The 26,893-nt window shown below is 41.5% G+C and overlaps 1 protein-coding gene and 1 long non-coding RNA gene across 14 annotated transcripts in view; one reads left to right on the top strand and one right to left on the bottom strand.

The window, feature by feature from the left end:
- Positions 1–26,893, bottom strand: part of TAS2R1 (taste 2 receptor member 1) — a 286,550-nt gene that overhangs the window by 241,609 nt on the left and 18,048 nt on the right. For 8 of the 13 annotated variants that reach the window (XR_010131816.1, XR_010131808.1, XR_010131809.1 and 5 more), the window contains one exon: positions 18,436–18,517. The gene's annotated coding sequence lies outside the window, so the exon portion shown is untranslated. Of the gene's footprint in view, positions 1–4,542; positions 4,791–17,845; positions 17,881–18,210; positions 18,518–26,893 lie in introns of those variants that run through there. The other 5 variants (XR_010131815.1, XR_010131817.1, XR_010131812.1 and 2 more) reach the window with 5 other exon arrangements.
- LOC129528080 (uncharacterized) lies at positions 791–25,457 on the top strand. The gene is made up of 3 exons (XR_008673274.2): positions 791–872; positions 25,120–25,183; positions 25,302–25,457. It is a non-coding gene; the product is annotated as an uncharacterized lncRNA (long non-coding RNA).

Raw genomic sequence — 26,893 nt, 5'->3', positions numbered from 1 at the left:
TGCATTATTTTTGATGTTTTTATAGTCACTATTCATTTCATTTCCATTTTCTGTTGGTCTTCCTTTCAGCATTCTGTGTTTTCACCTGGGATCACTTTCCTCTGAACTGAAGAACTCCCTTTGCTGTTTTCTTTAACACAAATGGGTTCCTGAAAAGTTCTCTTAGTTTTGACTTTTCTGAAAGTATTTCTTTTATTTCCACTTTGTTTTTGAAGAATGTTTTGCTAATTAAAGTAAAATTCTAGGTTCACAGTTATTTTCTTATATCACTTTAACGAGATTATTCAGTTGTGTTTTGACTCTCATTGTTTCCCATCATAAATCAGTTGTCACTCTTCCTGTTTCCTTTCAAAGTCATCTGCCTTTTCAACACTTCTGGCTCCTTTCAGGATTTCCTTTTGTGTTTGGTGTTCAAAAATGACAGTGATATGCTAAAGCATGGTTTTCTTTGTATTTATCCTGCTGAGGCTCATAGGCCATGATTTTGAGTCTTAATGTCTTCCCAAACTCTTGAAAAATACTTGACCATGATTATGTTTCTGTTCATTTTCTTTCTCCTCTCTTTCTGGAACTACAATCATACCTGAAATTCAATCTTTTCATTATGACCCATATATCTCTTACTTACTCTTCTATATATTGAGACTTTTTATCTCTCTGTGTTTTTTAATATCTCTCTGGACATATTCTACAGACTTGCTTCCAGTTTACTAATTCTCTCTACAGTACCCTACCATGATGCCCATTGATTGAAATCGCAATTTCATTTATTTTTATTTTTCCATTATAGGATTTCCATTGGAATTTTTATGGTTTCTCATTCTCTGCTGAAATCCTTCATCTTGTAATTGTATTTCTTGAACATCTTAATTGTGAGTATTTAATATCCATGTACAATAACTCCAATTTCTAATTGTCTATGGGTCTGTTTTTACTATCTGTATTTCTCTTGTTTTTGGACAAACCTTATTTTTTTGTACACCTGTTTTATTTTCAAACACAACATTGTCAAATGTTGTATAAAAAATTGTAGAGACAATTTAAGACTTTGAATAAGGTTATCACTCTCCAGAGAGAAATTAATTTTTCCTCTGGCAAATCACTTTATTTCCGTCTGGGACTGAGCTGATTAGAAGTTGTTTTTCAGTCTTTCTGAGGAATGGCGTGTTTCCAGTTCACCCTTACTCATAGGATATAGGCCTTAAGCATAACAACCAAAAACCTGCAGTAATCACAGGACTTCTCCTTAGAAGGTCATTCACTACAATTTTTGTCCCTCTATCCTTGTGAGACTACAAAGAACTTTGCTCATAATCTTAACTTCTCAGATGTCATTTTTGTTTTCTGATTTTGCACTTGCCTTCTAGGCAAAAGCAGCTCCAAATGCCAGATGCCTCTCTTTGTTTCCCTCTTTTTTCCGTATCTTAGCTCCAGAAATGCTCATTGCCTGAGCAGCTCTTTGAATCCTTCAAATATGTGTCTATACGTGTGTGTATGTATGTTCTATATTTTCTCATTATTCTTCCTGAATCCAAAACCACGTGGTCAGCCAAAAACAGAAAGGGGCAAAAGATGATGCGTGGGTTTCTGACTTGCTTAATAGATTTTATAATAATGACATTCACCATTACAGGGAATTCCAGAAAAAGACTGACTGCTGACAAGATTGGTTCTTGGCTGGCATCTGGGAACTTACTTTTCAGGAGGGTTTCTGCTGTTAACTGATAAGCACCATTCACTGAGCTGAAAGTATCTGTGAAAAGAATTGGTTTATGTTGAACTCCTGCTTTCCTGCTGGGAATCTGAAATTGCATACATGCCAGACACAGAGGGGATATATATTAGTCCACTCTCATGCTGCTAATAAAGACATATCCCAGACTGGGTAATTTATAAAGGAAAGAGGTTTAATTGACTCACAGTTCAGCATGGCTGGGGAGGCCTCACAATCATGGTGGAAGGCAAAGAAAGAGCAAAGGAATGTCTTAAATGGTGGCAGGAAAGAGTGTATGCAAGGGATCTTCTCTTTATAAAACCATCAGACCTCATGAGACTTATTCACTGTCACAAGAACAGCACGGGAGAACCTGCCCCCATGATTCAATTACTTCCCACTAAGTCCCTTCCATGACACATTGGGGAATGTGGGAGCTAAAATTCAAGATGAGATTTGGGTGGGGACACAGCCAAACCGTATGATTCTGTTCCTGGCCCCTCCCAAATCTTATGCCCTCACATTTTGAAACCAATCATGCCTTCCCAGCAGTCCTCCAAAGTCTTAACTCATTTCAACATTAATTCAAAAGTCCGCAGTCCAAAGTCTCATCTGAGACAAGTCAAGTCCCTTCCAACTATGAGCCTGTAAAATCAAAAACAAGTTATTTACTTCCTACATACAATCGGGATACAAGCATTGGGTAAATATGCCCATTCTAAAAGGGAGAAATTGGCAAAAACAAAGGGGCTACAGGCCGCATGCAAGTGTGAAATCCAGCAGGGCAGTCAAATCTTAAAGCTCCAAAATGATCTCCTTTGACTCCATGTCTTACATCCAGGTCATTCTGATGCAAGAAGTGGGCTCCAAGGCCTTGGGGAGCTCCACTCCTGTGGCTTAGTAGGGTATAGACCCCCTACTGGCTGCTTTCACAGGCTGGCATTGTTTGCAGCTTTTCCAGGTGCATGGTGCAAGCTGTTGGTGGATCTACCATTCTGGGGTTTGGAAGATGGAGGTCTCTTCTCACAGCTCCACTAGGCAGTGCTCCAGTGGGGACCCTGTGTGGGGGCTCTAACCCCACATTTCCCTTCCACACTGCTGTAGCAGAGATTCTCCATGAGGACCCTGCCCCTGAAGCAAACTTCTGCCTGGACATCCAGACATTTCCATACATCCTCTGAAATCTAGGTTCCAAATCCTCAATTCTTGACTTCTGTGCACTCTCAAACTCAACACCACGTGGAAGCTGTTAAGGCTTGAGTCTGGAACTCTCTGAAGCCACAGCCTGAGCTGTACCTTGGCCCCTTTTAGCCACAGCTGGAGTGGCTAGGATGCAAAGTACCAAGTTCCTAGGTTGCACACAGCAGGGGGGCCCTGGGCCTGGCCCAGGAAACCATTTTTCCCTCCTAGGCCTCAGAGCCTGTGATGGGAGGGACTTCCATGAAGGTCTCTGACATGCTTTGGAGACATTTTCCCCATTTTCTTGGTGACTAACATTTGGCTCCTCATTATTTAAGCAAATTTTTGCAGGTGGCTTGAATTTCTCCCCAGAAAATGGGGTTTTCTTTTCTATTGCATCATTAGGCTGCAAAATTTCCAAACCTTTATGCTCTGCTTCCTCTTCAAGCTTTGCCACTTAGAATTTTCCTCTGCTACATACCCTAAATTATCTCTCTCAGGTTCGAAGTTTCACAGATCTCTAGGGCAGGGGCAAAATGCCACCAGTCTCTTTGCCTAGCTATAGTGACCTTTACTCCAGTTCCCAGGAAGTTCTTCATCTCCATTTGAGACCACCTCAGCCTGGACTTTATTGTCCATATCACTATCTGCATTTTGGTCAAAGCCATTCAATAAGTCTCTAGGAAGTTCCAAACTTGCCCACAATTTCCTATCTTCTTCTGAGCCCTCCAGGTCTCTAGGAAGTTCCAAACTTTCCCACATTTTCCTATCTTCTTCTGAGCCTTCCAAACTGTTCCAACCTCTGCCTGTTACCCAGTTCCAAAGTCACTTCCACAATTTTGGGTATCTTTACAGCAGCGTTCAACTCTCTACAGTATCAATTTACTATATTAGTCCATTCTCATGCTGCTAATAAAGACATACCCAAGACTGGGAAATTTATAAAGGAAAGAGATTTAATTGACTCACAGTTTAGCATGGCTGGGGAGGCCTCACAATCATGGCAAAAGGCGAAGGAAAAGCAAAGGCATGGTGGCAGGCAAGAGAGTACATGCAGGGAACTGCCCTTTATAAAACAAAACCATCAGATCTCATGAAACATATTCACTTTCATGAGAACAGCACAGGAAAACCAATTCCCGTGATTCAATTACCTCCCACCAGGTCATTCCCACGACATGTGGAGATTATGAGAGCTACAATTCAAGATGAGATTAGGGTGGAGACACAGCCAAACTATATCAGAGTACCTATGTGATCAGCCCCCAATAAAAATCCTGAGCAGCAAGGCTCTAATAAGCTTCAATAATTGATGTTTCAGATGTGTTATCATAATTCATTGCTGAGGTAATTAAGTGCATCCTGTGTGACTCCACTGGGACTGGATTGTTGAAAGTTTGCACCTGGTTTCCCCATGGCTTTGCCCTATGTGCCTTTTCTCTTTGCTAATTGTGGTTGGTATCCTTTTTCTGTAATAAATCATAGCCATGAGTATAACTATATGCTGAATCTTGTGAGTTTTTCTAGTGAATCATCAAACCTGAGCGTGTTCTTTGGGATTTCTCAAGATAGAACAACTGGGGTGGAGAAAATAATAAATTTAGACTTGGACATATTAAGTACTCTTTATATTACTTGACCTTTTATTTATTTGTTGTTTTACCATGTACTTTTTTAGTTCTCAATCTTTCAACAGCATTAGCATGGTTGACCACCCATCCTTCTGGAAACATGACTAAGCCTTTTTATGACACAGCTATCACCTGATTTACTTCTTACCTCTCTTCCTCTGACTCCCTTGCAAGTGCATGACTTTAGATTCTTGGGCTGTCTTCTATTCTCACTCTGTTCTCTCTATATTGGTACTTTCATCCACATTCACAGCTTCAAACACCTCCTACGTACAAAGGATTCACACATTTACAGCTTTGGCCTTGGTCTCCCTTTTAGGCTTCATAACTGCATCTCAACAGCCTATTTATCTTCCAGATAGGCCAGAGTAACCTCAGATTCTTGGTCATGCCGGCATTCTTATAAAATATCAAAACAAGTGTTTTGTTTCAGAGCACCTTCTCTTTCCTCACACTTTTCTTCCACCCTCCCATGAAAAGGTTTACATCCTTTGTCTCTGTAGTCTTAGCTGTCACATGGTATGTCTCCTCCCTGTCTATATCCTTTGATTTAATAGGTTCATCCGATAAGACTTTATTGAACATCTACTATGTACATTAGGCTAGACACTGGGGATACAAAGATGGTTAAAACATGGACCCACTCTTCAAAGACTTACAGGCAAATAAGTAATGGCAAACATAGAAATAAAGTACCATAAAGTATTATAAATGTGATTGCAGAGCAGTGTCAGGACATAATATGAGCCCCCAAAAGGGTAAGTAGTCCAATCCCCCAGAAAATGGAGGAGGAGATGCTGGAACTGCATTTTGAAAGCCAAGCAGGTGTTCTCCATATGGATAGGATGAATGAGAGGATCAAATGCACACTGCAGGGAGGGACACGTCATAGTCACTATGACGATGGAAATCCACAAGAGAAAATGTCATGAAAGCAAACTAAACTAACTTAAAATGCAAGGTAGTAATTTTCTCAAAATAGCATTTATTTGAAAACATAAGTACCAGAAGAATATAAGAGATTTTAAAAAAGAACTAACATTTTCTACAGTTTTGTTACATAATGCAGGGTTTGAATCACCTAGGCTCTGGATCAGCCTGTCTCTGTTAGATCTTATGAGACCAGCTGGTGTTGCCCTTCCTGTCAATAACAGCAAAAGACAAGAACCAAGGTCAGTCTCCAGGGCACAATCAGGAGAATGTGAGCAAAAGGGATTATCAGAGGAAATCTTAAAAAGGAGAGAATTGGATTAAGAAAGCCAATGAAAGATCCAAGTTGAAGGGGCAGGATCACCTCCCCAGACAATTCTAGATGATTACAGGCAAGATAGACTACCAGTTTGACTATGTCCTTTCCAAGCTTAGCGAGAAAACAGTTGTCATTTCAGAGGCTGGCTGCATTCATATAAGCATCATATTTTCCTGTAGCCAATGCCATAATTACTATTTACAGGAAGATTTGGATGATGAATGACTTTCTGGTACCACCCAAATCATGCCACAGTGTCCACTCTGTCTGATCCAATTGTCATCCCTGGACACAGACATAAAGCCCTCAGCCCTGGCTCGCCAGAGCAATCACAGAGCTTCTCCTTGTCCTCCCCAACTGCACACACTCAGATGGGGGAAGCCTGTTCACCAAGACCAACAGTATTTTCAGGAGGAATTTTACCCCAGATTTTTCTCTCTTCATGCGTAAAAAGGTGCCATCTGAAATTATCTCATCTGTCCAAAATGGTGCGCAGACAAGGGGAGAACAGTCCATTGATAGCTGTCATTCAGTTCAATAACTGTCAAGCCTTTTTTATGAATAAGGGGCTGCACTAGTTGCCATTGAGCATTTTAATATATACAAGAAATGCCCTGTCCAAATCAGAATACACCCTGGGAAATGGACAATTCAACCCAAGTGTCATAATTTGCCTATTGCTAGCAAACACAATGATCAAAGAGTACAACTCTGATATGGACATATGCCCAGGGCAGAAAAAGAAAATCAACAGAAACAAATTGATTGCAAATAATCTTGATTCATTGCTAATTTCAAAAGTGTAGATTTTATTACATAATAAAGTTATATATGGGCATAAATATTCTATTATATAGTTTTATCTCTAGATCAAAAAAGTAACTTTATTTATGTATACATATTTTTGCTCCCAGGCTTATAAACTTTTCCTTTTATGGTATGGTCGTCTTAAAAATTAAAGTAAATATTATCTGCAATGTTTCCCAAAAGTTTCCGTGTGATTCAGAGAGCTCAACAATGATGCAACAGCAGGCATATAGACATAGCAATGCAATTCACACCCAGCTATTTAACTTTTTATTTTCTAGACTGTTATGATTGGCTCGATTGGAGGATGAATTCTCCAGAGCAGTTCACACCAACAAAGAGAGAATCATATCCGTAGCCACAGCTTCTAATTTTTATAATTATTTTCCCCTTTTAAAAAAACCCCTTTGCTTAAGCCAGTGCAAAAAAAGTAATTCAAAAATCAAAATATTTATTATAATCACTGTCCACCCACCACTCTGGGTAGCCAGAATGAGTGCGCTGGAAATAGATATTTAATTAGATGTTTCCAAACAGCCCTCACACCTTTTACTTTCCACTGTCCTTACAATAACTCTGGGATTTTTAAAATCTAAAATTGGAATATGATACATGAATGTAAGTAAATATAGATAGGCCCAGAAATTAAATTGCACCTGTGAATTTATCCTACCCTTGGGCTACTAGCCAAAGATTCTTTAGGTAGATTAATTAAATAGTTTAACTCTAGCACATGAAGAAATGATATTTTAATTAAGTTTGGGGAAATAATATATGCAGGCAAAAGATAATAACCATACTCTGTCAGGTATAACTATATTGACTTGAAGAAACAGTGCATCTAATCCTAAAATTCGCCAGTGCCCTGTAATCATTAATTTTTCCATTAATTACATTAATCATTAATCTGTTAGACATGCTCTGGCCTAATAATAATTGCAATCATTTTTTTGAGGATTTAGGGTGCATTAGAAATGGTTCTGAGAACTTCACAGGCAGACATCACCACTCAGGTAATCTTCACAACAACCTGGTGAGGGAGAGCTATTTTGATTTTCCTTTTACATATGAGGAAACAAAGAATTAAAGACGCTAAATAACATGTCCTGAGTTTAAACCTAACCAGTGGAGGTCCTGGTGTCCGCGTGGGTGCTTGCTGCTGAGACTCAGGCCCCTACGCTGCACTAGGCTGGCGCTGTCCACTGACATCCTCCCCTGGCTTCTCTCTGTAGGATACTCTCCCTCTCTACGACGGGCCCTGGGGACCCCAGACTGACAGTGCTAAAAGGCTCCCTGTAGAGTTCATGCAACCCCAAGCATCTGGTCTGATTTCTTCTGGCCCCACACAGGGGTGCCCCATATGAGGAGAGCAGAAGAAACCACTGGAAGACCAGGCCTTTTTTTTTTTTTAACCTCTTCTCGTATTGCACAGAATATTCCAAATATTTGAAATGTCACCAAAACTCCCATATCAACCTAATTCACAATAGCAACTGTGATAAAACCAAAGTATCTTACATCCTGAGTGGGAGATTAGGAATAGAAGGAGGAGAAATAAAAAAGGGAGGGGAGGCTGGGCCAGGTGGCTCACACCTGTAATCCTAGCACTTTGGGAGGCAGAGGCAGGTGGATTGTCTGAGCTCAGGAGTTCAAGACCAGCCTGGGCAACACGGTGAAACCCCGTCTCTACTAAAATACAAAAGAAATTAGCCGGTAGTGGTTACCTGCACTTGTAGTCCTGGCTACTCAGGAAGCTGAGGCAGGAGAATTGCTTGAACCCTGGAGGCGGAGGTTGCAGGGAGCGGAGATTGCGCCATTGCATTCCAGCCTGGGCAACAGAGCGAGACTCTGTCTCGGGGGAAAAAAAAAGAGGGGAGGGAAGAGGACGGGGAAAAAAAGAAAAGAAAAGGGGAGGGTAGGGAAGGGGGAGACAGAAAGAAAAGAGAGAGAGAGAAAGAGAGGAAGAAAGAGAGAGAGAGGAAGGAAGGAAGGAAGGAAGGGAGGGAGGGAGGAAGAGAAAGAAAGAAAGACAAAGTACTACATGGAGTGAGTTGGAGTTTATTTTAGGACGTCAAATATATCTTTACAAATTGAAAAGATTATTGCAGAAGCAAAATATACAACATAAAATTTTATAATGCATTTTCTCTATGTGCAATATTTTAAACTATATCCTTTATTTTTCCTGGCTTGCTGGCGGAAATTTGCCAACAACTTTTCTTTGGAAGAACTGCTCTCACTTGAGATTATTTCTGTGCTACTTTGGTTTTAAAAACTCCTTTATTTTATAAAATTATAGAGGTAGTAGGTGGTGCTAGTTTTATTGTTTGCTTTCAATGTCCTATATGGCAAAGGAAGATGTTAGTAATCAGGAAAAACTGTTGGTATGGTTGTCTTTTGAAAAATGTGTAGATCCTAAAAGTCTAGAAATTCCTGCATTATTCTTCAGGGATTCCCTAGCATCTTCCCCCTCCAGCCAAGACTCAGGGATCCTATTTCATTTTCTGGGTAAGAGTGGAATCCCACAGTTTTACTAAGAGCTCACTCTGCTATCTCCTTCAGGTGGCAAGACATTGCTGCCACAGGGCTTTTATATTTAATTATTTTTATTCCTGATCCATAGTTTTAGTATGACTCATGTTAGGTGTGAATCCCCATACTACAGGTCTTTCTTGATACAGAGGTGAAAGTCCCAGACTTGGAGCCCCAAGTCCTGGGTAGAGATACCACCTCCACTCTGTCTGAGCAATAACTCCATCTCTTTCAACCCATCTTTTCCTTTTCTCAGTCAAGAAGAAAGATCTCTGTAGGCCATATGGTGACCTCCCCTTTGCCTCAATCCCATCAACTTCTGGTCTTTAAGCCAAACCAATTGATTTTAAACTTCCCCCAAAAGTAATGCAGATGGACATCATCCCTCAGACCTGGGTTTATGGGCATTCTTATCATAAGGGTCCTTCTAAAACCTCTTCTTTTGTGCTTAGGGAGCCCCAGTAAAAGAGATATGGCTCTTCTCTGATTCTGTGAAGTCCCAACAGGGATTGAAATTAAATAAAATCTACTGTGTGCAACAGGGTACTGACAGACTTCACGGAAGAGAGAGGAATTCTCATAATTAGGAGGCAGCTAGGCATCATTTCCCTCCTCCATTTGATTGCAGACTCAAATGACTTTGGGAACCGGGCAGGGAAAATCAATGAGGGAGCGGGCAGGAGTCAACAGGGGAGTGGTTGGGAATGTGGTGGGGAACTGGAAAGGGTACGTCCTACCTACAGACATTCATATTCAAATATTTTTACAACTCAGCACCAGCCAAGTCAAATAAGGCTGCCAGCTGAATTCAGCTCCTGTGCTTCCATCTTGCAACTTCAGGTTTAGACTAGAAAAAGAAAGAGTCTTGGAGTCTTGTCTGGGGAGACAGACATTTATGAGCTTGGTCCAACCTGTGCCATAGGAAAGGAACAGCATGCAGACACTCACAGCAGTGAAACAGCCATGCGGATCTGTGTTCCCACAGGTTCATCACACAGTACGACATCCCACAGCCTCCCCGACAAACCTGTTTTGGGTTTGGTCAGGGAGAAGGGATATCTGGTGCACTACTGGCCAGCATTGACCATTCTGCTGAAATCCCCATGGAGTTACCACAACTCAATGGCTCAGATGTGTGGCTGCGCTCGGATGGGAGGAGGGATGTGTGGGAAAGTGGGTTGTGAGGATTCCCCAAAAGTGAGCAGTATCTCCCTCCGAGCAGGTTAGAAGCAGGAGGTTACAGTGATTGGCATAAACGGGACAAATACAGTGAGTCCTGTGGGGAGACATCTTGGTGAGTCCCGGAAAAAATGTTCATGAACTTCTTTGGAAAGGGTTTAACCTCTTAGGTGCTTTCTCAATGACCTCTGGAGACTGTCCTATTTAATACCTAAGATCAACCTCTTCATTTCTGCATTCTAACTCCCATTTTGCCCCACGTCTTCAGAGAAGACATCTACATACCCAACTATGGTGGAGACTGGAAACTTAGGCCAGGCCTTGCCCCACCTCCAGAGTGGTGTCCTCTCCTAGCATCTGCAGCCCAGGAGGGACAGGAGAAGTCCGGTAGCCCCTGAAGAGCAGAAACAGCTCCAGAAGGATGAGGGCCTGGAACTCATAAGCCCAGCTACATGTTTCAGGAAGCTGAACCCTGACAACAAATGGAGGAGGAAAGGACGACAAACCAAAAAAAAAAAAGTTTGAAAGGTTTAAATATGTAGCAATGTCCCAAAAGGGCAACCAACACGGTGGCTGCATTCAGAGGACACGTGAGGCATGGCTTAGAGTAGAACCCAAAGATGATTCCTGAGCTTGCTTCTTTATAGTGTCATTAAAATAGGAATTCCAGGTCTTTCTGCCTCCTTTCCCCCTAGTTACCACTATTGAAGGCCACAATTGTTCTCTTGCGAATTTGGCTAGAAAACTCATCCTTCACAGAAGCCACATGAAACATTTTGTCTAATCCTAAAGCAAAATCTGTCATACCCGAGAAGCACAGTCCTTCTCCCATTCTGTTTGTAATGAACATTGCCTTTGCTGGTGGGGTTTTTAGAAAATATTATTATTAAATAAAACCTTGCCAAATGTACTTTGCAGAAGTATCTTTTATGGAAAACAGATGGAAAGAGCTAACCTAAAAATGCAAATCGTAACATTATAATGACTTCTTAATTTTAAAAATTATGAATACGACTTCCCAGGAGGGACTAAAAGAGACAGTGACAACAGCTGCAGAAGAAACATCAGGAGTGGGAGGGGACTGCAAGGCCAAAAAGGTTGTCTAGTTGCAGAGATTACAAAGAATATTCCTTGTCTTTAAATGCAGTGTGCTGAGCACTCACATGTGTTCGATTCCGAAGTGTTTATTCAGGTAAATGAAAGGAATGAAGAAACCACCAATACTCAAGATGCAGGTTGCTCCCCAAAGTGTCTACACATGCCACAAGGAATATGAAGTTCTAGAAAAACACACTTAATGTGTTTCCTCCCCACTTTCTTCATGGATCATCAGACAGTAATATGAAACCACAGTTTGCAAATGCTTCTGATTCGTGTATGATTACTCAGGTGTTAAACTCCTCCTGAAATGGGCATTTAACACAGAGGTTCCTTATATTTTCACAACTGGCCTCTCTTGAAACCCACTCTTCAAGAGGATTGAATGTTTATGCATTTTCTTATTTTTTAGAAAGTGGATGGGTTTTCTCCCCAAACCATGTTTTCCACTCTTGAATAACCCACCGTCTTCTTCCTTCCATCTTTCTCCTTCTTCCTTTCCAGAAAAAGAAGAGATTTTAGAAAACTCTTTCTATATGGAAAGGAAGGAGAAATATTTTCAAGATTTTCTAGCAGCAAATTTTAATATTGCCCCTGTGAATGAAATTCAATACACATACAAATTATGCCCCTTTCTCCCCTTCAATTCTTTATACTTTTTGAATAGCAAGTCACCAAAGGTACTCAAATACACACATGCAGTCTCCCAATTAATACATTTAGAAGTAAATGCAAGAAGTAATCCTGTCATCAATAGTAGTAACATACTGTCTCCAACATGCTGCTCTGGGCTTCCTGGCCCATGCCATATCAGAGTATTAAGTGCTGTCTCTGGGTAAATGGTTGACTCACACGTGTTCTGAGCGGCTCTCATCTCAACAGAGCCGACAGAAATTAAACAGCTGGAAGCATTTTCAAATTTCTGTCTGCGAACTGCTTAATGTATCAGAACTCAACATGGATTTCCCACTGAGACAGAAGTGTAAAAGTTGTTCTTTCTTCTTCCTCTTCTTTTTTTTGAAGGCATCTCCTTTCCTTTCACAAACAGAATATCAAGGCTTTCAAGTTCTCACCATAGGTTAGAGAAAAGAAAAGGAGTCTTAAAATCAGTGATCACCTCCTACTGGAGAAATTGATCAAAATCTCACTGGGGAAGAAACTAGTGGAGGAAGACAGAAATGAGGTTGTAGCTACTATTTCTCTCTGCTGGAATTAAGCATAATCCACTAGGACTGGCTCCACTGAAAGCATTTTGACTGCTATGTGTGGAGAACATGAGTCATTTGGGAGCTCTCAATGAATTCATGGGTTCAGAAAACAAACACAGTCACCTCAACATAATATAATACTATTCAGCAGAGAACAAAATGCAATATAAAATGGTTCATCTTGAACACCATCCAGGGTGTTTTGTTGCTGAAGTACCAAGAAGTCCCTCAATATTTCTCTGCCTTAGTGGAGTACCGTATTTCCTTTTAGATTCTCCTCCCCACACCTAGCACCCCCGCCCAGGACTGTGTCATAGAGTATAGTTCCAGGAGGATTCATCCTGATCATCTGATTGCTTTCCCTCACTAGAGCCTTGGGCTAGTTACCAGATTCAGCATTCACGAGCATTCAAACAGAATTGGACATCCAGCAAATAGAATCTGACAGCATTTGGAAGTGAACCAAGAATGCTTGTATCTAAGCAGCAGCTGTCTGATTACTTAGACGATATGATTCTTCTAAAAGTTCTCTGTCTTTAGTTTGGGGTTGTTTTTACTTAGGTCATATGGTCACTTCATTTTTCTTGGTTTGCAGCTATAACAATTACAGTGAGCTCCAAACGTAGTAATCATGTATGGGGAGAGACAAGGAGGTCAGCTGGGCTTCCTCCAAATGCAGTTTGAGAGAAGCTTTCCGAATCTAGAGGCATCCATCAACATCTTTCATACAAAAGAATAAAATTGTACAAAACTGTGTGGATGTTGTAGGAACTGTGTCAACTAAGCTGAGCTAAAAGCACATTTCCCAGAATTCCCTTCCCTGTGTGGTCCTGAGTGAGTGCTGGCCACAAGGGATGTTTTGTATGAGGTTTGGAGTGCAGACATAAAGAAGCAACTCTATCTCCTTCCACCCTGAAGGGCAGTGAGTGCAGGGTGCCAGGCACTACAGAGTTCACGCCTACCATCACTAACTTCCAGCCTCCCAGAAGGTGTAATGGAGTGCTCAAACCTGCAGCTCCTTCAGTTTCCACAGCAGGGCTGGGACTATGGTGAGGCAGGTGAGGAACTTGCCTTGGGGCATGACAATTAAAGAGGCACTTAGTAGTCAAGGCAAATATTTTAATGCAATGTTCTTTAAAAATCAAAGTTAATGCAGAAATATACATGGTGAACAAATTGTCAACATATTTAATACACAGGAACAGTTACAGTTCTGGGATGAACCATATTGGAGCTAGAAGCAAAAGGAAAAATTAATAACACTAATCTCATGGGTCTGTGATCTCCTTCTTCAGTTTCTCTGATCCCTGGGTGTCAGGAACACATGCATTTCCATGATCAAGGGCACCTGCCTCTCCTGCAGGTTGCCCACATGGAGGTGGTGAGGGACATCTGCAAGCTCCAGTTTGCCCTCTTGGGATCCAGTTCTTCTCGTGGATCCCAGTTTGTCCATACTTCTCTGGACATCTAGCTGTCCTTTCCAACTATCATTCTGGTAGACCTATAGCAACCTCATGCTCAGCCCTCGACGCAAGACAACAATCAGCATAGGCAGCTCCAGCAGCACCCACATTTGCAAGGCCTAATTTTAATTTTTATAATAACCCCCATACTTTATACACTTGTTGTGGTTCTACTTCTCTGACCCATAAAGATGCCTGACCCATAGAGATCTGATGGTTATATGCAAACTAGAATATACCAATGAGGCATCAAACACAAATTTTGTGAGAGGTACGATCAAATTGTATGGTGAAATGTCTACAGCTTTCCCCCAGCCTGTTTGAACCATCATTTTACCATTGTCAAGATGTTGCCTTGTGTTCCTTTGCTAAATGACTAGAGGCTGGGTTGGCAGTGGGGTCAATTGTTTACAATTGATAAGAGAACAGATAACCAGGCTATCCTTATGTTTCTGTGAGGACAGAGATGTTCCCCTGCAGGGTTTGCTTGATTTTCCTTTATCAGCAATAAAGACAAGGTTACAAGCCCCTGAAGAAGCCATAGAGTATGCTTAACATACTCAAGTTCTACAAACCCAAACCCCATTGAAGGAATTTTAAACACTATTGTGTTTAAAAGCACCAGTTGCTAAGTTCAGTCATACATAAACTATACGTAAAGAGGAAAAATATTTACCTCTTTAAGGACCCTGGTAAAAGTCCTAGGTTATAGATTAGTCTCTGAGTAATCTTCTATTGTTATGCTGAGCTCTGGACTGGCTAAACTGGAGAGTGAGGCTCTCACACAGTCTCTGGGGAAGACACCTGCTTCCTAAGGAATTTTGGCTCAGTTTGGATGAACTATGGTACATCAGAAGGAGAAAGAATTTGTTCCTGAGGCTTCCTAGGAGAATAGCTGGGCCATAGAGATGAAAACCTAAGTACAGTTAAACCTAAGATTAACAACTGCACTGTTCAAGGAACCATTCTCTGTCGTAGATCTAGACCATGGTTTCTCAATATCAACACTATTGACACTGTTGTGAAATAATTCTTAGTTATAGAGGGGCTGTCCTTCACATTTCTGAATGCTCAGCAGCATCCCTATCCTCTATCATGTAGATGACAACAGCATCACCAGTTGTGACAACCAAAAATGTTTCCAGGCATTTCCAAATGACTCCTGGACAGCAAAAGTGTCCCCAGTGAGAATAGCCATGTAGACAACAACAGACGCTGGGATACTAATTACTAAAGGCAAAAGCAGGGACATATCAATGTCAGATATTGGGAGATCAGAGTTAGATAAGAATGAATCTTGGTAGACAAAGTAAGACAGAATTGTAGACAAGAAGAGGCCCAAAACCAAGTCAATAACCAGAGATGCCATATACCAGATAAAAGTCATGTCAGCCATCCCTCCTCACTGGGTGGGGCCTCGCTGCAGGAATTTCAGCAACTCCAGCCAGGGGTTTAGGGACAGAACTCTGATGTCCCTGGGACTGAGCCCCTGGGGAGGAGGAGGAGCCACAGTCTCCGTGGATCAGCAGACTTAGTCTTTCCCACTGCTGGCTCTGAGGGATCCAGGCAGTCTGGACAAATAGGATTCCCCCAGTGCAGCATAATCCTTCCACCAAGGGGCAGCCAGAGTGCCCCAAAGTGGGGCAACTTCAGCAGTCTCAGGATACAAAATCAATGTGCAAAAGTCACAAGCATTCCTGTATACCAGCAATAGACAAACAGAGAGCCAAATCATGAATGAACTCCCATTCACAATTAATACAAAGAGAATAAAATACCTAGGAACACAGGGAATACAGCTAACAAGGGAAGCAAAGGACCTCTTCAAGAACTACAAACCACCACTCAAGAAAGTCAGAGAGAACACAAACAAATGGAAAAACATTCCATGCTCATGAACAGAAAGAATCAATATCATGAAAATGGCCATAGTGCCCAAGTAATTTATAGATTCAATGCTATTCCCATTAAACAACCATTGACAGAATTAGAAAAAAACTACTTAAAAGTTAATAAGGAATGAAAAAAGGCCCATATAGCCAAGACAATCCTAAGCAAAGAGAACAAAGCTGGAAGTATCATGTGACCCAACTTCAAACTATATTACAAGGCTACAGTAACCAAAACAGTATGGTACTGGTACAAAAATAGACACATAGACCAATGGAACAGAATAGAGATCTTATAAATAAGACCACACATCTACAATCACCTTATCTTCAACAAACCTTACAAAAACAAGCAATGAAGAAAGGATTTCCAATTTAATAAATGATGCTGGGAGAACTGGCTAGCCATATGCAGAAAATTGAAACTGGGCCCCTTCCTTATAACTTACACAAAAATTAACTCAAGATGGATTAAAGACTTAAATGTAAAACCCAAAACTATAAAAACCTTAGAAGAAAATCTGGGCCATACCATTCAGGACATAGGCATAGGCAAAGATTTTGTGACAAAAACATCAAAAGCAATTGCAACAAAAGTGAAAATTGACAAACAGGATCTAATTAAACTAAAGAGCTTCTGCACAGCAAAAGAAACTATTATCAGAGTGAACAGACAACCTACAGAATGGGAGAAAATTTTTGCAATCTATCCATCTGATAAAGGTCTAATGTCCAGAATGTACAAGATGCTTAAATTTACAAGAAAAAGACAACCCCATTAAAAAGTGGCTAAAGGACATGAACAGACACTTCTCAAAAGAAGACATTTATGTGGCCATCAAACATATGAAAAAAAGCTCAACATCAGTGATCATTAGAGAAATGCAAATCAAAACCACAATGAGATAGTATCTCGTGCCAGTCAGATGATTATTAAAAAGTCAAGAAATGGCTGGGCGCAGTGGCTCATTGCTGTAATCCCAGCATTTTGGGAGGCCAAGGCGGGGATCACTTGAGGCCAGTAATTCAAGACCAGCTAGGCCAACATGATGAAACCCCATCTGTAATAAAAATACAAAAATTAGCTGGACATGGTGGCAGGTGCCTGTAATCCCAGCTACTTGGAAACCTGAGGCAGGAGAATTGCTTGAACTCCAGAGGTGGAGGTTGCAGTGAGCCGAGATCATGCCACTGCACTCCAGCCTAGGTGACAGAGCAAAACTCTTGTCTCAAAAAATATAAATTAATTAATTAATTAATAAATAGTCAAGAAACAACAGATGCTAGTGAGGCTGTGGAGAAATAGGAACGCTTTTACACTGTTGGTGAGATTGTAAATTAGTTTGACCATTGTGGAAGATGGTGTTGTTATTCCTCAAAGACCTGGAACCAGAAATATCACTTGACTCAGGAATCCCATTACTAGGTATATACCCAAAGGAATATAGGAATATAAACCATTCTATTTAATTATTATTCCCAAAGGAATAAAGGAATATAAATCATTCTATTAAAAAGACACATGCATGCATATGTTCATTGCAGCACTATTCACAATAGTGAAGACACTGGATCATCCCAAACGCCCATCAATGATAGACTAGATAAAGAAAGTATGGTACATATATACCACGAAATACTAGGTAGCCATAAAAAGGAACGAGATCATGTGCTTTGCAGGGACATGGATGGAGCTGGAAGCCATTATCCTCAGCAAAGTAATGCAGGAACAGAAAACCAAACACCACATGTTCTCACTTATAAGTGGGAGCTGAACTGGGGCCTGTCCGGGGTACAGGTGGAGGGAGAGCATCAGGAAGAATAGCTAATGCATCCTGGGCTTAATACCTAGGTGATGGGTTGATAAGTGTGGCAAACCACCATGCACACATTTACCTGTGTAACAAATCTGCACATCCTGCACATGTATCCTGGAACATGAAATTTAAAAAAATAAATAAATAAAAATAAAAGTCAGGTTAGAAGTCGAAGGGAAGTCAGGCTCAAATGAGGGGAAAACAAGACGACCAACCTGGAGAACCTGGAAGCATACATGGATTTCGTACACATCAAGAATTTGGTAACAGTTATTGGAGAGTTTGAGTACCTGAGGAATATATCACTAATATTTAAAGGTAAGACAAAGATTCTCAGTCTTTCCAGATAAAATTGATTTTATCAGTTAGCTATTGATATGTAACAAGCTTCACCAATAATTCAGTGGCTTAAGCAGTAAGCTTTTTTATTTTTCCTGAGTCTATGGGTCTGCCGGGAGATCTTCTGGTTCTGGTTGGGCTCACACATGCATCTACGATCAGCTGTGGGTCCAGTGGGCAGCTCTGAGGCTCTGAGCCAGGCTTTCTCAAGTACTTTGGGTAAATATCACAGAATACAAATTTACAATACTATCCTAGTCCATTTTCGGCTGCAAAACAGAATACCGCAAAGTGGGTAATTTATAATGAATAGAACTTTGTTTGGCTCACGGTTCTGGAGGCTAGGCAGTCCAGAGGCACAGCACCTGCATCTGCTCAGCCATCTTGTGAGGACCTTCCTGTTGCATCTTCCCTTAGCAGAAAGGAGAAAACAGAAGGACAAGTAAACATGGGAGACAGTGAGAAAATCGGGCTGAACCCATTCTTTTATCAAGGAACTACTCCTGTGATAACTAACACACTCCCAGGATAACGTCATTAATCCCTTCATGACAGTGGAGTCCTCATTGCCTAAACATCCCTTAAAGTCCCCCCCCTCTTAGGGCCAGGCGTGGTGGCTCATGCCTGTAATCCCAGCACTTTGGGAGGCGGAGGTGGGTGGATCATGAGGTCAGGAGATCGAGACCATCCTGGCTAACACGAGAAACCCTGTCTCTACTAAAAACACAAAAAATTAGCTGGGTGTGGTGGTAGGCGCCTGTAATCCCAGCTACTCAGGAGGCTGAGGGAGGAGAATAGCATGAACCCGGGAGGCAGAGGTTGCAGTGAGCGGAGATCGTGCCACTGTACTCCAGCCTGGGCAACAGAGTGAGACTCTGACTTAAAAAAAAAAAAAAAAAGGTCCCCACCTCTTAATACTTTACAATCACAATTAAATTTCAACATGAGTTTTGGAGGAGACAATCAAACCACAGCAGACACCTTTTGATCTTAACTGCTACATTATAAAACATAAGTTACTATTATTTATTACTAAAGTAGCAATCTATGGGAAGTATAATGGTTAGATTCTCTCTGTATTGTCACCCCAACCATTATTATGCTGTCAGAATAGCCAGCAACAGCAGTCACTCTTGCCAATACTAATTTATTCCTCTCAGTTAATAACTCTTATTTAAATGTTAGCTTCAAAATAACTTTGACCTTTTTCTAGGAACTAGCTGTTTGTCCAAAAATAATCATCTCTTTTTATATACTTCCTTTCGCCTAAATTGTACTTTTTGTTGTCACATAAACTCCTGTGACTCAAAATGTTCTTACTTTCTAAATTGACATTCACTCTCAGTCTTAAATCACTATTTCAGCAAATGTAACAATAGAACAAAGCACTAGCATTTACTGAGTGTCTACTATGTACCAGGCACTGTCTTAGGTGCTATACATAAACTAACTCTTTCAATCTGCACAGTAACCATTTTCTGTCGACAAAGAAACTAGGGTACCCAAATGATAAGTGACTCGCCCAAGGTCACTCAGACAATACATGAGCTGGGATTCAAACCCCAGTAGTCTGACCTAGAATCCATGTTTCTAATCAATACACTATTGCCTCTGTAATGCTGAATAAATTATAGTCAATACAATTTTTATTTTTTAATAATTATTATGAAGTTATGATTTCTTTATTAATGGAAAGTTAAATATAAGTACAGCCATGTGGTTAAAAAATAGAAGATTTGTGATCACTTAGAAATTCAAAGACTGCTGACTTGGCTAATCAGAGAGAATATTAATTCCTTTCATTTGCCTTATACAGCTATCACTGTAGGCAAAATACAAATTATTTAGTGTAATGGAATCCAATCTCTAGCTATAATAAACCATAACTTTGTTTCTGCAACATTGCTCTAACTGACTCTGATCAAACATTTTTCAGTTATGTGGTGTTGTTAAGCTTGGAAGTTTTAACAAATTGAACTAAAAATGATATAAGTCAGGCGGGAAAAAGAAGCTAAAGTATGAGAAGCTACAGTTTTTATCAATAGTTCCATACCAGCATCTAATTAAGATGCAAAATTATCCTTTAAAAGAATGAGTTAATCAATTAAAAATTAATGTGGGAGGTGAACAACGGCCACTGAGTCAGAAAGTTGGGTGTGGGGAGAATACATGGCAGCAAATTAACTTTTGAGAGAAGGAAAGTGTTTGTGTGATAAATGAATATAAAAATATAAAACACATATTTAAAAAAAAAACTCGCACAGTGATCATTTGAAAACTCATTTGCAAATAAATGAGAAAAAATATTTGGGGGAAGAAACTTCAATAAAATTATTAGCACCATCAAAGAACTGGTTTTTCATACAGAAAGGATATTAAGAAAACTGACGGTGGTGCATATACTGTTACAAGCTTAAAATATGATTTTTTTATATAATTCTTTTTTTTTTTTTTGGAGACGGAGTCTTGCTCTGCCGCCCAGGCTGGAGTGCAGTGGCACGATCTTGGCTCACTGCAACCTCCACCTCCCAGGTTCAAGCAATTCTCCTGCCTTAACCTCCCAAGTAGCTGGGACTACAGGTGCTGCCAAGCCCAGCTAATTTTTTGTATTTTAGTAGAGACGGGGTTTCACCGTGTTGCCCAGGCTGGTCTGGAACTTCTGAGCTCAGGCAATTCACCGGCCTCAGCCTCCCAAAGTGCTGGGATTACAGGTGTGAGTCACTGCGCCCAGCATTTTTTTTTTTTTTTTTTTTTTTTGAGACGAGTCTCGCTCTGTCGCCCAGGCTGAAGTGTAGTGGTGCAATCTTGGCTCACTGCAAACTCCACCTCTGGTGTCCAAGCAATCCTGCCTCAGCCCCCCTAGTAGCTAGGATTACAGTTGCCCACCACCATGCCCAGCTAATTTTTTTGTATTTTTAGTAGAGACGGGGTTTTGCCACATTGACCAGGCTGGTCTCCAACTCCTGACCTCAGGTGATCCGCCCACCTCGGCCTCTCAAAGTGCTGGGATTACAGGTGTGAGCCACCGTTCCCAGTCTATTTTTATATAATTGTTAAAACAAGCTTCTATTACAGTTTAACACCTATATGAAGACATAAATACTATCTATACATTTCAATGCGTAATCAAAAAGTGGTGGGAGGAGAGTGAGGATCAAAAAACTGTCTATTGGGTACTATGCTTATTACCTTGGGGATAAAATAATCTGTACACCAAACCCCCAAGACATGCAATTAACCTATATAACTAACCTGCACATGTATCCCTGAACCTGAAATAAAAGTTAAAAATAATAATAAACTGGAACATCTACGTAACCATCACCAAAGGTAATGGCGATGGCCCTTAACACCACAGCACAGCTTGACCACCGCCACTGGAATGTTCTCATCCTTGTCTTTTGGTACAACATATACCCATTTCTTTTGGGAATGGAATTGCTGGAGCATAAAAAATAATATGTGTAGTCACTTGCATGGAGACTACCAAAGTGTTTTCCAAAGCAATTGTACCAATTTATGCTCTATCCACAGAATCTGAGTCTCTGTTGCCCTTATTCAGATGTCATTTTGATTTTAACTAAATGACAACTTGATCGCACCACATAGTAATAATCATATGCAGTTATTAATTATATTGATCTTTGACATCATCTATTCACCAACTGGTATGAAAGTATTTCATATTATAACAACCTATACAACCATATTAGTGCAAAGTTGCTGAATATAAGCCTTGTCTTCCACTATAATGATGTCAAATGACTTTCAAATATATCTCACATTTTAGCTCAACAAATTCCAAGCTATCCTTCCCAGTTTCATCAGCACTCTCAGCACCCTCATCAAGCAGAAATGCAAATCTTTCTTCCTGCTTCCCCTGCTGTCTTCACACCTTAGTCCTTTCACTATCTGCCTGTTGAGTTTTTCTTTGACATTCAACACATGAGGCTCCTCTACCACCTATGTATCACACATGGTGACCCAATTCTCCTGAACCACACTCTATCACCTGTCACTCACTTATTCATTGGCTCCAACAATAGCCATTTGTGCCACATTTACCATGTGCTTGTTACCAGGCTGGCACTAAGGACAAAGGTGAACAAAGCATGGACCCTGTCCTCGAGGAGCTCACAGGGAGAAACAGACATGTCAATGAACAAGTGCAATCTGTTATAATAAGCATAACTAGAAAAGTGGAAAAATAGATGGACGTAACACAGGCGTAAGAAAGCGAGGGGTCAATTTGCCTGACAAGAAAAGACAGTGGATAGAATTTTGCGTGGAATCTCCAAAGCTAAGCAGGGTATTCCAGGAAAGCAGGTGGGGAGTAGGCAGGACAGCAGGGCCATAGGAGCACTCCCATCAAGACCCTCCCAGTCCTATACAGACCTAGGAACTCAGTACCAGATTTAACAAGCAGCCCCGCTGACAGCACCAGGGAGGCAGGCAGCTACCAAAAGGGGGTTGGGGCTTGCAGGGGACTGCTCAGGGTACATTTTCTGGTTGCCTCTTTTACTCTGAGTGCAGGCCCCCACCTGCACCATGCCCTTCCTGCCCAGATCCTCTTTCCCCTCCACCCCTCACATCAGGAGTAGCTTTGTCAAGAGCTCCTTCACAGCTCAGCCCTCCCACGGGAGCTGCCATGGCCGCTGCTCGACTCTGAAACACCCCTGAAGCCCTCCTTTTCTCCTCTTACTCTAGTTCTTCCAGAAAGGCTTAACGGTCACAAAGAGTGCATCTCCAAAAAAAATTATTCAACCTTGCCTACGTTTTCTCTGTCAAGTCACTTCCCCAAAGCCCCAAAGACTTGAAGTGATCTGCTAATTCCAAAGCTTCTACGAAATAAGGAAAGGCTTCTGCTATCCTGGACCCTCCACAGCCTGCTGAACTGTTTTAAAAATTAATCAATCCGTAATGCATGTATGAAGAGCCTTCTGCCTAAAGCACGCAGATTGCAGGGGGAGCATTTCACAGGGTGGACCCAAAGCTGTGTGCAACAGTGAGAGAAGGGCATGCTGTCATTCCCCCAAAAGTCCCAGATTTCACAAGCTTACAGTCTGATTAGGAGAATAGACATGAATCAGATTTCCAGAAATAAACAGCAAATTACAACTAGGATAAATGCTCCAAAGGAAACATCCATGGTGCTAACAGTGGACAGAGAGGGGATGACTCACAGAGGAGGCAAGGGTGACCACATGAGGGTGGGTGGGGGAGGAGTGAGCAGTGAGAGCAGCCCAAGCAAGGATAATGCCAAGATAGCAGAAGACAGATGGCATCTTCCAGGAAGGGAAATTAGGTGAATGTGATCAAAATGAGGCGTATTCAGAGGAACATTTCAGGGGGGATGAGGATGGAGGACTACGTAAGAGTTATGCAGAAGCCTGAAGGCCAACTTGAGCATTTAAGATTTGAGTTTGCACTCCCAGTAATGGCTAAGTATCTGCTATGAGAGCAACCATTCTCAGACTATTTCTTAAAAACACCCTTAAACTATACAGACCTATAAACTCAGTACTAGATTTAATAAGCAGCACCAGGGAGACAGGCAGCTACTGAAAGGGGGTCGGAGCTTGCAGGGGAATGCTCAGGGTACATTTCTGGTTGTCTTCCTTTACTCTGAGTGCCCCCATCTGCACCATGTTGGAGCAGATGAAAATGTGCAGTCTTACTGTACTGATGATGGAGGGACAGGTACGGCAGCCCTAGTAACTGAAAGGAAGGCAGGATGTCTGGTAGGGAGAAGGAGAGTCCCAAATTCTGTGGATGGATCCTGCTCGTGTATCTGGCTGACGTAGGACCACACATGCACAGGGTAGACTCCAGGCAGCCCAGCTATGGCTAAAAATATCTTTTGGGCTGCTGTGATCCACTGGGAAAATACTGTTTCCATTTTGAGTTAAGCTGTTGAGTTTACAGTTTGAATTAAAGCATTACAGCGGGGGTTTTTTGCTCACTGTTTTTTATTGGTGGCGGGGGGTAACCAGATTTGCATGTTTGCATTTTCAGATAGTGCTTCTAACTTTATTGTGTGGAGCAGATTGTGCTGGGGCAACAGTGATGTAACCAGACATCAGGAGGCTGCCAAAGGCCCCTCATGTGAGAGATCATGGAGCCTCACAGGACTGGGTCAGGGGGGGCAGAGTCTGAAAGAAGTGGATACCAAGTCATCAGAGCTGGGGTGGGGATCCAACCCAGGCTAACGAAGCAAGAGGGCCAACAAGGACTCCGTGGTCTCAGACCTGAAACCAGAATAGCCGTGACATTTGTGATGATATGCAAGCTGGGAGAAAGACCAGGCTTGGTGGGGAGCGTGAGTGGCTTTCTGGCAGCAGAGTGTAAGGTATATTGAGACACCAAGTAAAATGTCGGGTGGGCTGATTCACACGGAAGTCAGAGAGCGGTCGGGGCTAAAGATATAAATCTACAAGACAACTGGGTTTAAGGAGTAATGAAGCTGTGGGTGTGAGTGGGATCCCCTAAGGATAAAATATAGGGTAAAAAGAAAAAGGGACTCAGGATCCAGCCTTCAGAAGAAATCCCACAGTTTTCATGAACAAGGTGAGTTGGAGACACCTGCAGAGAAGCTAGAAAAGGCAAGGTAAAAAGAAACCAGAACCTTTGTGTTCTCTCAAAAAGGCCGCCTACATGATGGTTAAGAGCATAAAACTTCTGACATTCTATAATCCTCAATTCAAATACTTCGTCAATATGTCCACCCATGACCTCACCCTTTCCTGCTCTAACACTTAACCCTGATATTCCCCCTAGAACCTACGACTCCTGCCTAGCCCTTCCTCCTCCGCCTCACATCTCAGGGTCTTGCAGCTTCTGTAGGTCCCCTATCTGTTCTCACTTTGTAATCATTATTATCTTTTCTCCTCCCCAGCTTTCCAACCCCATTATATATATCATTGTAGGGCTCATGTTGCCATCCTAAAGTAACAAAGACTATTACACAGTATCCTTAAAAACATAATTTTACAGTCTGATTTGTTCTCTTAAAAGGGACATAAAAGAGTATTTGAGATCAGCAAGACTGAAGCTCTACAAAGACTGATATTTGAAACATGTAAGTGTCCATGTAAACTAATCATTTTTAGTGGGCCTCACTTTACATTATTTGTTTCCTTTTGTCAATTTGATATTTAAATGACTGACTAGTGAAATTTCTTGACCCTGTTTTTAAGGGCCACTGTGACCTACTTATAACCATGTGTCAACTTTAACACCGGATTCCAAAAACAAGGCACAATGTGAGATGAAATGATAATCAAAGTGGATTACTGGAGGTTTGCTTGGAATCCTGGTCTTCCATGTGGACATCGTTTTTTGGGGACAGCATCTGGGGCTTCCTTCTGCTACCACAACCATCCTCAAAGTATAGTCTGGAGACCTCAGTAGGTGCCCATGGCCTTTTTAAGGGTCCACAAATTCAAACCTAATAACATGAAGTCATTATGTGGCTTTTAAAATCTCATTCTCTCTCTAGTCTACCTCAGAGTTTTGATACAGTATCAAAGAAGACTATTCATAATTATCTAAAAAGAAAGCAAACATTAAAATGCATGCCCCTTTTCCAGCCACACATCTGGAAAACAGCAAATCACAACAGACTGAATACTGAAGCAGATGTAAGCAGGCAGCCATCTTCTATTAAGCAGGACGTTAAAGAGCTATGCAAAAATGTAAAACAACGCCAATCTCTCATTTCATGTTCTTTCATTCTGGGAAAAAAAAATTTTCATAAAAAGATATTGTTCATTTAGCATGTAATAGATGTACTATTTTTGTCTTTAGTGAATTATTAAATACTTTTTAAATTTAATTCCTAACATGGTAAGTATCTGCCAACATAACTCACATAAGCAAAGCTCTTTGGGGCCAGGAGACACATGAGTACTTTGGATCCCATGCACAGAGTGTGGGTTCCAAAGGTGGCTGGGGGAGGGCTCAGCATTGGCCCTCCCTCTGCTAAGCCTGCTTGCCCACAAAGTGTACCTACTTCTAGGTGGCTGCTATGACCCCAGAATCCAAAAAGTAAATTGAGCAAAAGCCCCCAGCCCACAGTGTTTCCTCTGCCCATATAACATGCCTCTCATTCTCTGCAGATGGAAGCCCAGAGAACAGATATTAGACCAGGACTCGTATTACACCCAGTACCCATCAGGGCAGTTGGACAGTGGCTAGAATATTAAAGAACTTCTGTACCCCAAGCCACCAAAGCACTTCATGACCACTCCAGCTCCTGCCCAACAACTCACAATCATACTTGACCCCTTCTGCAAATAAAAGGGATAGAGCTTGGCAGGCTGACCCCAGTGCATCCTACCTAACCACCTCTAGCTTCCCCAGGAACCCATGGGCTGGCCCAAGCCCTCCCCTCCCTCATAGCCCACCTTAGGTTCTGCTCCTTTTCTTATATATTTAAAGTTTCACCCTTCCCCATCAGAACCCATATGGGCCCCAACACACACACCCCAACCCTCTCCCTTTATTCCTCTCCCCACAATCCCTTTGACCCAGAGGGGCAGATTTGGGGGGTTTTATTTCTTTACTTTTTATCCTCTTCCTAATGTAGAGCAGCCAGCCTCTTGCCTAGATATCAAAGCAGAAGGGCCATCCTTGCAGGCTGCAGAAGACATTCTGATCTGAGTACGCTGGGCTCAGTCTTTGAAATGCCACATGAATTTCACATCTACTCTTCTTCCCACGCCATAGCCTAACAACTTTATTACTAGTTTCTCAAGCTTTGTAGAACTCTTGCCCGCAAAAGTTCCTG

This window comes from Gorilla gorilla, chromosome 19 (genome assembly GCF_029281585.2).
Source record: "Gorilla gorilla gorilla isolate KB3781 chromosome 19, NHGRI_mGorGor1-v2.1_pri, whole genome shotgun sequence".
Taxonomy (NCBI): Eukaryota; Metazoa; Chordata; class Mammalia; order Primates; family Hominidae; genus Gorilla; species Gorilla gorilla.
The sequence above is the reverse complement of the archived record's forward strand: the minus strand, read 5'-3'. Positions and strand labels throughout refer to the sequence as shown.